Below are 16,171 nucleotides of genomic sequence, written 5' to 3'. Positions count from 1 at the left end.
ACAAGCTATAGACCACAGGCATTCAGTACAAACTTTAAGCCTCTGTGTTACTGAACTGAAAGCTAAAACGTGACTTAACTTCACCCCTTCTTCCACTCCTTTCCAAAAATATATCATGCCCCATATTCATATTCTAGGGAACATGTCTGCACCGTCTGCTTTCTCAACTCATCTTACAGCATCAGAACTACATCTCCATTCATGCAAAGGGACATAAACCAAGATTACAACAGCCTCTTAGGTTTCCCAAGTTCAGCTAGGTCAACCCAATCTATCCCCTCCCCCATCATAGCCCACTGATACCCTATCATTACCTCAGGGAAGCTCTGTTTGCTCTGTAAGGTGATTTGAAATGACAGGTGGCTCAACTTGTTTAACAAAAACTTTCTTAGCCACATACCTATGATCTTATCAACCTCCCAGTCAGATCAGCATCGGCAGAAATGAAAACCGCTTTTACATCTGAAAGATGAACATTATTTAGTGAACAGCTCTGCCAGAAAATAAGCATCGATCTCCCAAACTGGCTTTCCAAAACTAGAGGAATTCAAAACAAATGTTTGCAACTTTTCTCATCAGCAACTAAAGAAGAAAAGAGAAACACCCAAGTAATGCTTGTCAGCCTCATAACTAACAATGCTTCTCATTTTCGTATGGAAGTTTCACTTTTATGCAGTCTAGTTAAAATAATTGTCTTGCAAGCTTTGGGCTAGATCCTGAAAAACATCCTGGATTGTTGAAACTGCAGGAATAGATATAGTGTTATTCTTAATAATCCGGAGTCTGCATGGAATAAACAGACTCCATCAGAAGACCCTTGGCTACTGCTGGAGTGGGAGGAGGAGCCTAATTTAGAGCGGGGGGGGGGGAGGGGGGGCTGGGAACCAGAAGGCATTCAAATGCCACAGCAGCTCCTTGTGGTCAGAGGGAGGTCATTTAACCCTCTATGCCTTGAGAGAAGAAAACAACAAGCCACTCCTGAATCATGCCAAGAAAATCACAAGGGGGGTCCCTCATTGTGTGGTCACCAAGAGTCACCTCAGACTCGAGGGCACATCTGGATCTGCTACTGGTATCAATTCCAGCCCTAACAGAAAACAAGTGCTTTGAGTGCTAAGTCAATTGAGGTGACTACTCTCCTCAACTCTCCTCATTATAATGAGCCGGAGAACAAATATATAGCACACAACAAGCAAACAGGAACTCGCCCTTTGGGAAGGTGATAAAACAATACATACTGCTATTTTTCAAAATGGTAAAAATGTTCACAAAAAAAAAAAAAAAAGTAGAATGAAAGCAGATGACTCAGCTTAAAAATACTGAGAACAAAATAACACACTGAGGGCCAGATGCACTAAACCTAACGAGCCCACAACTTGCGTTTTAAACTGGTTCCAGCCAGTTTAAAACGCTAGTAGTTTACCGGGGGCATGCACTAAGGGCATTTTCCCTGCCACGGTAGCAGGCAACGAAAACGGAATGCAAATTATTCAAAAGCTATTATAATGAGCTGCACTACCGTTGTAGCCCATTATAATGAGATGCACTACCGTTTTTCCGATTCCCTTACCGTAGGAACCCTAACGGGAAGTCTGCACCTCTCGTTAGGGCTCCTGTGAGGGAATCAGAAAGGAAAAGGGCCCCCCAAAAAAGGTAAAAAGAAAAAAAAAAAAGCAGGGAGCGCATGTGAGGGGCGTCCTTTATGGAAGTACTCTCCCTGCGCTTGTGAGAGACGTCTTTTTTTTTTTTGCCGTTTTTCGCTCTGCCGTTTTTTCCCCCTTCTATTTTGTCTTCGCGCCACTTACCCCTCCACAGCAAAATTTTTCTATTTTCCTGGTTGCCGGAGAATCAGGACGTCCCTTTTGATTATGCACCTCTTCCTGGTCTCTTCAGCCAATCAGAGCGCGTTTCGCTGACAACAGCCAGCTAAACCCGCTTTGATTGGCTGAAGAGACCAGGAAGAGGTGCATAATCGAAAGGGACGTCCTGATTCTCCGACTGGCAACCGAGGAAAATAGTGAATGCAACTGAGCTACAACGAGTAGCTCATTTGCATTCCCTATCGTTGATGCATTCCCGTTCCCTACCGATTCGCTATGGAATCGGTAGGGAACGGGAATTACCGACGACTTTAGTGCATCTGGCTCTGAAACTTAGAAGGCTACCACAGAACAGAAATTAAAACCACTATACCAGTGAGATGGCACCAAGCAACTTCAACGCATTGCTATATACTCCAGTAAATATATATAGCAAGTATCATCTTTCACCCGTCTCTCTGCATACATATGGTCCCTGCCTGTTTTGTTTGCATTATAGCATGAATGTTTGCAAGCAAATCATTCAACAAGCCAATCAAGTTAATCAAAAGTCTTCAAAATTCACACTTGTACAGCACATAGCATTCAGCTCACGGTTATGTACAAGTTGACTGTGAATCAATCTGCATGGCACTCTCGCCGTTGAACGGAGTTTTTTTCTCAAAACGTTACCTTTTTTTTTTTTCCCTGTTATTTAGACAAAATAAGCAGACTCTCTTCAGCATGAGAAAATCAGTGATATTTCTGTCTTGAGTTACATGATCAATGTGCTCCAGTGGTTTTGCATATTTAAATTCTGGAACCTTGCAGATTGTTTAACTGACATGTTGGCAGTTTCGAGTGCACTTTTTTTACTTTCACATCCTGAATGATCTAAACACAGGAAACAGCTATAGGGACTATTTACTATACTAACCTGAGGCGTATGCTAATACATGTTATTTACCGCAGCTCTCATGATTGGCAACAATAACACACACTATCATGTTACCAGTGGAATAGCCATTCAAGGTGCATATGTTGCAGCGGGAGGGAGAAGGGAGAAGGGAGAGACTGACAGTGTGTGTGTGTGTGTGGGGGGGGGGGTATATATCTCTCCCTTCCCGGCCCCACAAAGCTCTCACAATTTCCTCCCTCCCATTGCGCCTTAAAATCACCTCCAGTCTTTGCCCAGGCAGCTGCAGTGGCACTCATAGTCTGCCTGCAGCCTGCACTGGGGCCCTTTCTCTGAACTGTCCCACCCTTCAGAAAACAGGAAGTAGCATTAGAAGGGGTAGGACGGTTCAAAGAGAAAGCCCCGCTGCCCCGGTGGGTGCTGCTGCCGGGCCAAGACTGGAAGTGATTTTACGGTACCGGGAGGGAAGGAATTGCGAGAGCTTTGCAGGGCTGGGCCAGGAACTGAGAGATGCAGCAGGAGGGAGAAGGGAGGGAAATGCTGTGGCATAGCTAGGAATATTCGGAAGGGGCCACATCTCACGCTGCATGTTACTGCCCACCACAGGTTAGTAAACACACCTTATGACAACTTAAAAAAAAAGTCCTGAAATGTAAAGTTTTAAAAAGTTCATCAAGTTCTGAGTAAGATTAAAATATGTGAAGAACTAAACCAAATGAACAGCTATTGAAAAAGTAAGGGTTTATGAATTTAAAGATACACTGGCACACCAATACTGCATTTTCTCTGTATTTTACACTAAATAAACAATTGTGCCTGTGCTCTGTCGAGCATCAAAATATAACAAAATATTTAAACACACATGAATACAAGTGTATTGCTTCTTCAGCTTATTGAGAGTGGAGTAGTCTCATATATAACACACGATAAAGATTATTTGATTTTTCACCCAATGACTGGGTGTATTATCTGTGTGTATTGTCTAATCATTGACTTAACCTCCACCACCCTTTGCTAGTCTTATTTATGAAAATATATTTCTGTTTATCAATATACTATCATCTAATTTTATGCAGCACTTAGCTTGAACAAGTTGGTGCTCTTAAAACCCCGACAAGTCCCCGTTTCGTGGCTACTTTTTCAAGGGGGAGTCACCAGTTCAAGTAACTGTCTCAAGTGCAACTGCAGCATTACTCTGCAGTTGCACTTGAGACAGTTACTTGAACTGGTGACTCCCCCTTGAAAAAGTAGCCACGAAACGGGGACCTGTCGGGGTTTTAAGAGCACCAACTTGTTCAAGCTAAGTGCTGCATAAAATTAGATGATAGTATATTGATAAACAGAAATATATTTTCATAAATAAGACTAGCAAAGGGTGGTGGAGGTTAAGTCAATGATTAGACAATACACACAGATAATACACCCAGTCATTGGGTGAAAAATCAAATAATCTTTATCGTGTGTTATATATGAGACTACTCCACTCTCAATAAGCTGAAGAAGCAATACACTTGTATTCATGTGTGTTTAAATATTTTGTTATATTTTACACTAAATAGCAGTCAATTTGTTCCCTTAGAGTTATTTTGTTGTATATAATGAACTGTATTAGCGCAAATAAAATTTTGGAAGGAAATATAGGCCTCACATGAACATGGATTTATTATTAATTTTAGCTTTTGCTCACATCTTTTTCAGTAGCAGCTCAAGGTGAGTGACATTCAGGTACAGTGGGTATTTCTCTGTCCCTAGAAGACTCACAATCTAAGGGCCCCTTTTACAAAGCTGCATCAAAAGGGGGCCTGCACTGGCGTCGGAGCGTGTTTTTCACGCACGCCGAGGTCCCCTTTTACCGCAACTGGCAAAAGGGAAGTCTCGCTTTCCTACAGGAAATAGCCGTGCAGCAAGTCAAGCACTTGCCGCGTGGCCATTTTGGGGGGGGGGGGGGGGGGGAGGGGAGCCCTTACCACCACCCATTCAGGTGGTAGTAAGGGCTCCTGTGCTAACCTGGCGGTAACCAGGCAGAGCGCGGCACTGCCTGATTGCCGATGGGTACACTCCGGAACTACAAAAATAAATAAATGTTTGTAGCACCGGAAATTATGACACGCTAGGGCTGGGAAGTGCTGTCAGGTTGCTACAGTAGCCCGGCAGTGCTTCCTGTATAGCGAGCTTAGTAAAAGCAGTCCTAATTTTGTACCTGAGGCAAAGTAGGGTTAAGTGACTTGCCCACGATCACAAGGCAAAGCAGCTGGATTTGAACCCACAACCTCTGCATATCAAGACTGGTGCTCTAACCACTAGGCTACTCCTTCACATATAGAATGTGGGGGCTAACGTGTCAAAAGACGTAAATTCACAATCCATAGTTTGCTGGTCTGTTGTTGTATTTTATCTTCAATTTTGTACTGTATTATAAAAAGTTGGTCTTTTAAGTTATCCAAATTGATATGTTAACAGCAATATTAATTTATGAAAAGCACTAACACAGGTGCCTGACCATAGGATCATATCCCCATAGATTTCTTTTTGCTGAGCTATATCTCTAGTCTTTCTAAAAGGTTGTAAGTTAAAGTTCATATGATGTCTCTTGCCTTGATTTGATACTTCCTACTTATTTGATATGAGAGTCACATCTTTGATTTGAGATGTTTTGCCTATTTCCCTCCTCTAAAACCTAGGTGCGTCTTATAGTCCGAAAAATACGGTAGTTGTACATTCAATCTTGTTCATGTTGATATTTCATTTATATTTGCATTCATAATTTATGCAATCATACTTATAGATGATCTCTTTATATTTATGTTAATGTATTTATTTATCCCCCTGTGACCATCAGGAAAAAAAGAGGTGATGGTGCCCTTGTATAAGTCTCTGGTGAGGCCCCATTTGGAGTACTGATTGCAATTCTGGAGACCGCACCTATCGAAACATATAAACAGGATGGGGTCGATCCAGCAGGTGGCAACCAAACTGGTAAACGGTCTCTCTCATAAAACATATCGGGACAGGCTTATGGACCTCAACATGTATACGCTGGAAGAGAGGCAGGAGAGAGGGAATATGATAGAGACGTTTAAATACCTCAGTGGCATTAATGTACAGGAGGTGAGCCTTTTCTAAATGAAGGAAAACTCTGGAATGAGAGGGCATAGGATGAAGCTAAGAGGAAATAGGCTTGGGAAGAATCTAAGAAAATACTCTTTCACAGAAAGGGTGGTGGATACGTGGAATGGTCTCCCAGTGGAGGTAATGAAAATGAGGACTGTGTTGAAATTTAAGAAAGTGTGGAACAGGTATTTGAGATCCCTTAGGAAAAGGCAGAGTTAGTGGTTATTGAGGAAGGGCAGACTGGATGGGCAACTTGGCCTTAACTGCTGTCACGATTCTATGTTTCTATCCAACCAAAAATACGTGCTATTTTCCTGTGGTGCCAGATTAGCACCCTAACCCAGTTTAGTAAAAGGGTCCCTTACATTCGGGTGCACTAGATGTAACTCACCTTAAGTTGCTTCCAAAAAGGCATGAGATAAATCCATATAAAGTGAAAGCACCCTTTCACACTCCTAGCTGCATTACAAATGCATTCCTATACCATCATCCCATAATTGTGCAAAATAATCTAAGCCTGTTTTCAGTTTACAAATAGCACAATATGACAGTTACAGCCCATCCTTTTACCAAGCCGCGTCGAAAGGTGGCCAGTGCTGGTGTCAGCGCATGGGTTGTCTGCTGTCACGTCTGTGGCCGTGACCCCTCTCAGACTCACCTTATTTCCAGCGGACAGCTTCTGAGATGGCTCCTGTCTGTTCTTCCTGAGTTAGTTCTGTCTCTGTGTGCTAGCTGCATTGGATTGTCTGTGTGCTGTTTCCCTTTCCAGACTTCAGCCCAGTCCACTCCGGATCTTCCGGCCTGCCAGACTTGCTTGGCTTGTTTGAGCCTGCACAGCACCCGTAGCTGCCTGGTGATTGCTGCAGCTCAATCTCAGCTGCTGCTGGGCTTATTAGCCATTTGGAAACTCTCTGCTTTGCATCGCCTAAGGCCCTGGTATGCTGGGGTGCTGGTGCACTTCTGCCTAGTCCAGTTTATAGTCTGTACTTTTGCCTGATTCTAGTTTAGTCTTTGTGTAGTTTTGTGTTCTGTATTGCTTGTTTCCCAGTCTTGTTCCTTGTTGGTCTATCAGTGTTTGTTCCCTGTTTCAGTGGCTGCTTGCAGCTTTCAGTCTGTCTTCTGTCTATCAGTGTTTGTTCCCTGTTTCAGAGGCTGCTTGAAGCTTTCAAATCAGTCTCTTGTCTATCTGTGGTTGTTCCCTGTTTCAGTGGCTGCTTGCAGCTTTCAGTTCTGTCCCTTGTCTGTCTGAGACTCCTAGTCTAGTATTCTGCCTAGCCTCCCTGTGTGTTCTAGTCCCTGTGTGTATCCTGCTGGTGTCCAGTTCCGGCCCTGTCCGGCAAGTCCTGCCGGCCACCTGCACCCAGGGGCTCAACTCCTGGGGAAGGGTGGCTAAGTGCAGGTGAAGTCTAGCTGTTCCTGTCTGAGTTCTGTCTTATCTCTGTGTGGGGTGGTTTTGCCTGCCACTGCTGCTCCTCGGCAGTGGCCCAAGGGCTCACAATTCTAGTTCCTGCTTTTGGAAAACCTGGCATCTGCATTCTGCGGGCACTTCTAGCGAGGCAGTAAAATGGCCACCTTGCCATATTTTCTTGTAATGCCTACATACTAATTTCCCCATTAGCGTGTGGCCATCAGGGAGGCAGTAAGGACTCCTGCGGTAATGTACCCGCATACCACCACCTATTCAGGAGGCCGTAAGGGCTCCTGCAATAATCAGGTAGCACGTGGTAATGTGCCCACGCTACCCGATTAGCACATGCAGGCCTACTCTTCACCCATGGACATGCCTCCCGTGCTGGAAAATAAAAAATATTTTTCAGTGTGGGATTAGCGTAGGACACCTCAGTGTTTCCCACAGTAGTGCCCTTTTAGTGAGCGGTAGGCCCACATTAGGCTTACCGTGCCTTAGTAAAAGGGCCCCTCTATGAAGACAAATCACCTTGCTCTCTCTCTTTAAAACAGAATTAAGACTTTTTTCAAGATGCTTATACTTAATTTTGTTCCAGTTAAGATTACTTTGCCTGGTTAACAGTTTTCTCATCCATTGTTTTTTTCCCCTTCCCCTCTTTTCTCTATTTATATTGTACTTCCACCCTGATTCCTTATGTTTCATATTAGTAATGTATGTTGGTCTTCTTTTCTTTTCTCTCCTTTCTTTTTAGATGACAGGGGCGTAGCCAGACCTCAAGGTGGGAGGGGGTCAGAGCCCAAGGTGGGGGGGCACACTTTGGTTCCATCCCGCTGCCACCCCCTCAGCCACTGTACATCTTGGCTGGCAGGGGTTCCCCAACCCCCCCCCCCCCCACCCCAGCTGAAGCACCACCGCCACAAATACCTTGGCTGACACGGGTCCCCAACCCCCACCAGCTGAAGACTTCATCCAGCGCTGGTTACTGGCACCGCCAAATTGCCTGCCCTGCTCTCTCTTCCCCTCACGTTGGCATGCTTCTTTTAGTGAAACTAAGAATGCTCAATTTTACTAAAAGGAGGGTGCCCGACGTGAGGGGAAGAGAGAGCAGGGCAGGCAATGTGGCAGCAATGCCGCAGACCAGCACTGGACAAAGTCTTCAGCTGGCGGAGTTGGGGATCCCCTGCCAGCCAACCAGGGGCCCAGAGTGAATTTAGGTGGGGCCCAGGCCCCCGTGGCCCCACCTAGATAAGCCACTGGATTATACACCGCTCAGATGGCTTGCTCTGTTGGCTGGGATAGAAAATCTTAAATAAACTTGAAACTATGTGCTCCCTTTTGGAAAATGCTCTACGTGTTGCATGATTACACAGTTTTCACTTCTCAATGAATTCATGTGATATCAAAGATTCCTTCTCTATCTCTGTATGTGCATAGCACGAAACATTAAGTAAAACAACGGACCAAAAACCTAATACTGAAACTGGTTTAGGATTTTCCAGGCAGCACATTACTAACAAAATTTTCTTAATAAAGAGCTACGGCATTTTCTGTAACCTTAAAAATCAAAATAGATTCAGTCTTAGGAACATTACAACCACCATCTACTATCAAATATGCCAAACACGATATAGGAGAGACACAATAGTGTGAGGATTCAATAATGTAGCAAAGGAAGTTTAATGCACCCTTCTCTTCCATACCTTAGTGATTCCCAAACCTGTCCTCAGGGAACCCCAGTCAGTCAGGTTTTCAGAATATCCACAAAAAATATTCACGAGATCAATGTGCAAACACTGCCTCCTTGGTATGCAAATCTATTTCATGCATACTCTTTGTGGATATCCTGAAAACCTGTCTGGCTGGGGCTCCCTCAGGACAGGTTTAGAAATCCTTGCCTTAGGCTTATATGTATAAACAATGCACAAGAAGTAGGCATTTTCCAGTGCAAAGTCCTAGAACAAGAAGCCAAGCTATGAGGGTGGAAAAGAGGAAGACTAAACAGCAAAATATTTCTTCAGAGAAAGGGTAGTGGATATATGGAGTAGATTCCCAATGGAGGTGGTAGAGGTCATACGAGTAACAGAATTCAAGACAGCAGTCTAGCTCAGTGGCAGCGCTGGTTTGCTTTCTGGATCAGTTCTTCCATATCATGGGCAGGCTGCGGTAAAGCATTCACAGCCCCTTGGGCACGAAGGAGTCCCAGTTATCATTGAAGGTGATCCCTTGTTACCTGGATGACAGATTTAAAGCCCAGGATACAGAGGACCATAAGGAATTCTGATACATGCTTTCAGCTCTCAGGACTGTCACTGCAATGATCAAACTAAAGCAATTCTGGATCTGGATTTAGCTGCCAGCAAGTAAATAGTTTCCTGTCCCCAGAAGGCTTACAATCTAAGGGGCAGGTGCAATAAGCTGCACTACCCAATAGCACATCAGTTTACACTTGATTTTCTAGCACTAATCTTACTGCCCATTCAGGAAAAGATTAGCATGGGGAAATCAGCTGTAAACCCCTAGTTCAGTGGACATTCAAAATGCATGCTAATCACTACATATTAAATTGCTACTGATGCAAACAAAAAAAGAAACCTTCCTCAAATCTTGAACAGGGTTTGTTTTTTGGGGTTTTTTTTAACTGGTTTTGTAGCTTGAATCTTCTTTGCTCCTGCACTGCATTTTTGCTTGAATTCTTCCGCACCCATCTTTCTACCCCCAAAACATCCACTGTAACCCAAGTAAGCCCGATGCCCAAAAATGTCCCTGGTGGCCCGAGAACCCCTCCTAAAGCCTCTCCCCAACCCCCAAAACAGCCCTGCTGGTCCTAGTGGCACCTCCAGACCTCTTGATCCCCAAAATAGTCCAGATGGTCCAAGCTGGTCCACCAGACCTCCCTCCCCCTTGACCCTGGTGAACCAAGTGGGCCCCTCTGACCCTCCAATCCCACAAATAACCCTGGTGGTTCAAATGGGTATTCCACCTGGACCCCCATCCTCATACACCTTTAATCTGGGGCAGAAACAATGCCCACTTGCCCCTGCTTCTGATCCACCAGGGTCTGGCACTGCCAGAGATGGTTTATGGGGGTCAGAGGTGAGGATCTGGTGGGGGGGGGGGGGCACATGGACCAAAAAGAACATTTTGGGATCAGGAGTGTCCAGAGTGGGGGAAAATTGGGAAGTCAGGTTTGAACTAGTGTTAACTGGAAGCCTTGCACAAGAGCTCCAGTTGACACTAGTGCAGGACCACAAGTGACGTGTGCAGTGCACTTTGCTTGTTAGCATACAGTATGCAAATAGACCCAGTGTAAAAAAAAATATCTGGTTACTCATTGGAAAGCTATTTTTTTTTATATTAGGAAGCCATGTGCTAAGCTTACTGCATTGACTGACCCCCTGTGGCAATGGTTAAGTGACATTCCCCAAATCACAAGGAGCAGCAATGGGATTTGAACTAGGCATCCCTAGGAACTAGGGCAGTAGGATCTACTAAAAAGGAAGGGGAGGAGAATTTCCAGCTGGTTGTAAATGAAGGATTATGGCACCGGTATCCCAGCACTGGTTCCAACTAAACAGGAAGAATAAAGAAAAATGAACTACCAGGCCAATAATAATAATAATAATTCAAGAACATGGAACAAGCACAGAGAAGGATATGTGGAAAATGCCTGAGATCAGGCAGGTTTTGTGGTACTGAATTCAGAATAGGCAGATTAGATGAGAGGAGCGACCTAGTGATTAAAGCAGTTATGCACTGATGCTCCTTGTGACCTTTGGCAAGTCAATTCACCCTCCACATTAAGCAAAAGGCCTGTTAACATATGCATTTACCACAACCCCCCCCCCCCCCCCATTTATGCAATGGGACTCACTTACTAATAGCATGCTAGCGGAGTAAATATGGCCCTTAGAGATAGATCTGCATACAATGGAGGCAGCATATGCAAATTTATCTCATGCATATTCATTGCAGGTATCTTGAAAACCAGACTGGCATGGTGTATCCCAAGGACTGGGTTGAGAACCCCCTCTTCCCCCCCCCCCCCCGCCGTCTTCGATCAATGGTTCTCAACCCATTCTCCAGGGCACACCTAGCCAGTCAGGTTTTCAGGATACTCCTAATAAATATGCACGAGACAGATTTACAAACAACAGTAGTGCTTGCAAATTTATCTCATGCATATTCATACCGGTTAGCCTGAAAACCTCACTGGTTAGATGTGTCCTGAGGACTGGGTGAGAACCCCTGCCTTAGACTGAAATTCCACTACAGCAGGAAAGTTACCTACTGCACCTGAACTGTAACTTACAGTACACATGGATTTCAAAAGATAATTCAATTCAGGCTTTACCTGCCATCCTTTTCTCTATGTTTCCGGTAGCTTAGACCAGTGCTTCACAACCCAGTCCCTCGGGTCACACCCAGGAAACTGTGTTTCAAGATATCCAGAGTGAATATGCATGCACTGTCTCCTTGGTATACAATTCTATCTCGTGCATATTCACTCTGGATATCTTGAAAACCAGATTGGCTGGGTGTGCCTTCAGGAATGGATTGAGAAGTACTGGTTTTTAGACAATTTGTATCCTGTCAAAATTTGTAAGGCAACCATAGAACCCACCAGAAAGAGACTTCAATATTCCAAGCATGGTGGTGCCTGTGTGTATTTTTTCACAGATACTATTTAAACACTATTATTTCACTGTCTTATTAGTAATCTTTCATGTTTCTGTTTGCCTGTCCAACCAGAGAGTTTAAATGCAGTGTTCCTTCCGTGTGTTGTTTTGGCTTGTGCAACAATGCCTATAAAGGTTGAAATAAAGTTCAGGGAGCACAGAGGCACAAACTCCATCTCAAAAAAGGGAGGAAATTCACAGAAACAAATCAAATCTTCCTCTGGGCAGTAGTAAGAATAACAAAAACAAATCTGTGTATAACATGTAGGCCTATCAAGTAACTGTATGTCCTGTGTGTCTGTCTGTCTTACTTGAAGGAGAGTTAAAACAGTCTGCTCAATATGTTAAAACATACTCGAGACGGGATGTGGTTCCCTTTATCGGTTGCTAGTGTAAATATTTGTAGACTGGGCAGCCCTGAAAGAGTAGTTCCTGGGAACACACTGCTCTGGTCACCAGCAAAGCTACCCCGTACCCCCCACGAACTATCAACAAGGGACATTTCCCACCACCCGCATTTTTTGGCTAAAAGGCCATGACACAGGTTTCATTATTTCCAGTGTTACATCTAGTCAATTAGAGAAGGTACTGGCAGGCGGAAAAGCGGCCCGCTCTCCCGTTCCTACAGGGCAGTGACTTGACAACCAAGGAGGAAGAGCGAGGGAGAGCACATCTGCTCTGACTACAGGCAGAGCCCCTTGTTAACCCCCTTCCTGTGGCTCTTGCGCGTCATGGAACATTCCCGGAACGGGCCAACGTTCCACCCACTCCAGCCAACACACAAACGCGGCGACGGAGCCAAGGAGGGGGGAGGGGGGGAGAGAGACGCACATGAAGAGAAAATAGAGACGGGCGAGGAAGAAAAAGAGACAGCAGCAGCCAGACTGGCAGGCGCGCGGCGCAGAGCCGGATATGCAAACACTGCAGAGTGGGCGGCCTGGAACGCTCAGTCCCCTAATCCCCTCAGAAATTTCAGATATTACGGGGTAGGAGGAGGTGAGGGTGGAAATACCAACATTAGCATGCACGTGAATATATTAACGTCCGCTTCAAATGCCCTCCCGAAGCCCTGGCACAGCAAACTTCCCCCATAGACCCCTAAGTCAGTGACAGCCGGAGCTCCCCACCCCCTTTTCCCCGCCAGTCATTAGCTCCCATGCAAATTCTTTCGAATGTTACGCAAGCCTGACCCTAATCTGCATATACTTCCATGCTGGGTATTCCCCGCATTTCCCAATACAGCATAAACAAAGACGGCTACCTCCAGCTACATGCCTTTTCTTTCTTGCTGGGTTCCTTTCAGCTTTGAATCCAGCGCTGCTAATCATTAAAAAACACACACACACCTCTGATCGCAACAGTGATGACGGCAATAATCACGGCAATTAGGTCTCAGGGGTAGAAATGGAGGCGGCTGCTCCACTGGCAGGTGACTCACCGGTCTGTGTGTAGGATCCTCCACTGCCAATCTCCCAGATCTGATCTGTCCGTTCGGCGTTAACCACTTGCAATATACAAATGTATAATAAATAATAACAAAATAAAAAAAATAAACGCGATAATTTTGTCGCCAATGACGTTGCGCTCCCTCCGACACGTCCAGAGAAAACAAGTTGGCAGGCACTTGGCACTTTTTCCTCTGCCACAGGCACAGTCAGGGGAAGGGAGTGAGAGCACCGAGGCGTCTGCGGCCAGAGGAGGCAGGGAAGCTGGAAGCGAAGCTCTGCCCGGCCCTACATGATCGATGTACCCCTGGGTCGGAGAGAAAGGGCCCCTGCAGTAAGCAGGGACTCCCAGCGACCGCTGCTCACCTGCAAAGTCCCGAACAGCAAAGAATATCTAGATCTATATAAATACGCAGTATATCACTGAGCGAGCATAGCTCTCGCTGTGTTTTGTGTTCTTCCTTCTGCTGCTGTCAGCCTGTCATAGAGTGATAGCGTTGCAGCTTCTGCTTTTTTCCTTTCCTTTTTTTTTTTTCTCGTTGTGCTTGGTTGCTTCTCCTTGTATTCCGGGCCCCAGCTAAGGCTGTGTATCGTATCCACAAATGCAAAAATAAAATAAATCAAGCGCGTCTAGCGCGATGGGAGAAAGCGGAAAAAGGTGCAAATAGAAGTATAAAGATGAGGAGGAGGGGAAAGAGAAGGCCGGGTTGCAGGTCTCTAGCGAGCGACGGGAGTCTCTGCTCTGCTGCAGACAGACGGGGTTATTCCTGGCAACCACTTCCCAGAACATGAGTTGCACGGCGCGCAGAGAGAGCGAGCCCGGCCCGTGACGTCATCGGATCCCCCAGCGCGTCCCGGGAAGGGGGCAGGGCCGGCCCGCAGCGCCACGCCTAGGCACGGGAGATCTCGCACGAGCCCCTCCCCTTTCCCCCGCCAGTCAGTCACTCTCTCCCAAGCACGCGGAGCAGCCCCAGGGAACTCCCAGGAGAGCCGGCCCGAGCCTGTCATGCAAGACTCATGCGTCTCTCCCAGCTTGAGAATTTCCTTGAAGGATGTGGGATCCTCCTTCCTTCCTTCCTGTCTTTAATCTTTCGCCTGCCCTGCAATGCTCCTCCTCCTCTTCTGTCTCTGTTTTTCTTTTTTTTGTACGTGTTTACGTTCGCTTACCGGCTTAGGGTCAGGTTACATGAAAAACAGAAAAATTACAGCTTTTCTTCGTGGTTTGTTTTGCTCCCCCCCCCCCCCCCTCCCCCTGGTTTAAACATCGTGTGCTGTGGCTGAAGCGTTTTCTCTAAAAGTGAACTTAAAGTCTGGAAATTTATATTGCCTTTCATGATTTGGGGAACGCTTATGCTCTGTCAAGAGGTGTCAGCTGCTTTTTTTTGCTAATTCACAAAATTTGCAAGCATTTCTGAAGAATTTGGGGGTTTAGTATTTTATAATAGGGTAAAGTTCCTTTGAGGGCTGGTATTGAAATCGCCTAGAAAAACATGAGCTAAAATGTAATACATGTTTTTGCACGGATATAAGAGTAAATGAATGGGCATTTCATAACTGTTCCTGATGATTCTTTGGTAGTTTTTTGTTTTTTTTTGGTCAGGATCTATTGTTTTTCTTTGAATACAACTGCTGTTTGCCACCCACTAGAAGCTGCAACCTAGGCCAGTGTTTCCCAAGTCCAGTCCTGGAGTACCCCTTGTCAGCAGTGGCAATCCTAGGTCGGCTGCCACCCGGGGTGTATCGCCGCTGCGCACCCCCCCCCCCCCAGGTGCAGCGGCGTCCATCCCCCCAGGGTGCAGCATGACACCCCCCCCCCCCGGTGCATCAAGCCCCCCCCCCCCCCACGGGTGCATTCTTGGCTGCTGGAGGGTGCAGAGAGCAGCCGCGCGCCTGTCGGCTCCACTGGCTCCCTGCTCCCTCTGCCCCGGAACAGGAAGTAACCTGTTCCGGGGCAGAGGGAGCAGGGAACCAGTGGAGCCGACAGGCGCGCAGCTGCTCTCTGCACCCTCCAGCAGCTTGCACCCGGGGATAGACCGCCCCTACCACCCCGCCCTTGCTATGCCACTGCTTGTAAGTCAGGATTTCAGGATATCCACAATGAATATGCATGAAAGAGATTTGCATATAATGGAGGCAATGTATGCAAATCAAGTTTATGCATATTCATTGTGGATATCCTGAAAACCTGACTGGCGAGGGGTACTCCAGGACTGGACTTGGGAAACAGTGCTCTAAGAAGAGAATGACATGGGGACAGAGTCTGTGGGGACAGGGACAAACGTTTTTCCTGTGTCATTTTCTACTTTGAAGCCTGTTAATGAACTGGACTGTTATTTATGTGTGAGTGATGCAGATAACGATATTTTGATTTTTTTTTTTGAAAAAGAAGCAAGCATGCTGGCCTCAACTAGCAATATTTGCATGGGGGATCCAGTTCATTCCTGCTACCAGCACATCTTCTAAGAAGACAAGGTGCTTGTTTTTATTATTGTTTTCTGTTTGTGATTTATAACCAACAGTTGCACTGCATATTGTTTCTTTTTATACTTTAATAAAAAAGATTTAAATATAAAATCATAAGTGTTCGAGGCTTCTGCAGGTGAGAATAGAGCCCACGGGGACGGGGTGGGGGCAAAGACAGAACCTGTGGGGACGGGGACAAACTTTCTCCCTGTGTCATTCTCTGTCCCTAAGCAACCTACCTTGTCTGCCTAATGGTTATGCTAGCTTCAGTCTCTCTAACCCAAAACTGTAACTCACCCCCTTACTTAACCTCAGAGCTGCAGTTCTGATGGTGCTAAGGCAGCTTGCATAGT

At 45.8% G+C, this 16,171-nt stretch overlaps 1 protein-coding gene across 1 annotated transcript in view; it reads right to left on the bottom strand.

The window, feature by feature from the left end:
• Window positions 1-14,119, bottom strand: part of HIVEP2 (HIVEP zinc finger 2) — a 401,117-nt gene extending 386,998 nt beyond the window's left edge. Inside the window, exon 1 of the mRNA XM_030198499.1 lies at window positions 13,349-14,119. The gene's annotated coding sequence lies outside the window, so the exon portion shown is untranslated. The remainder of the gene's footprint in view (window positions 1-13,348) is intronic.
• Window positions 14,120-16,171: the final 2,052 nt, after the last annotated feature.

The sequence above is a fragment of the Microcaecilia unicolor genome, chromosome 3 (genome assembly GCF_901765095.1).
Source record: "Microcaecilia unicolor chromosome 3, aMicUni1.1, whole genome shotgun sequence".
In the NCBI taxonomy this organism is placed as follows: domain Eukaryota; kingdom Metazoa; phylum Chordata; class Amphibia; order Gymnophiona; family Siphonopidae; genus Microcaecilia; species Microcaecilia unicolor.
The sequence above is the reverse complement of the archived record's forward strand: the minus strand, read 5'-3'. Positions and strand labels throughout refer to the sequence as shown.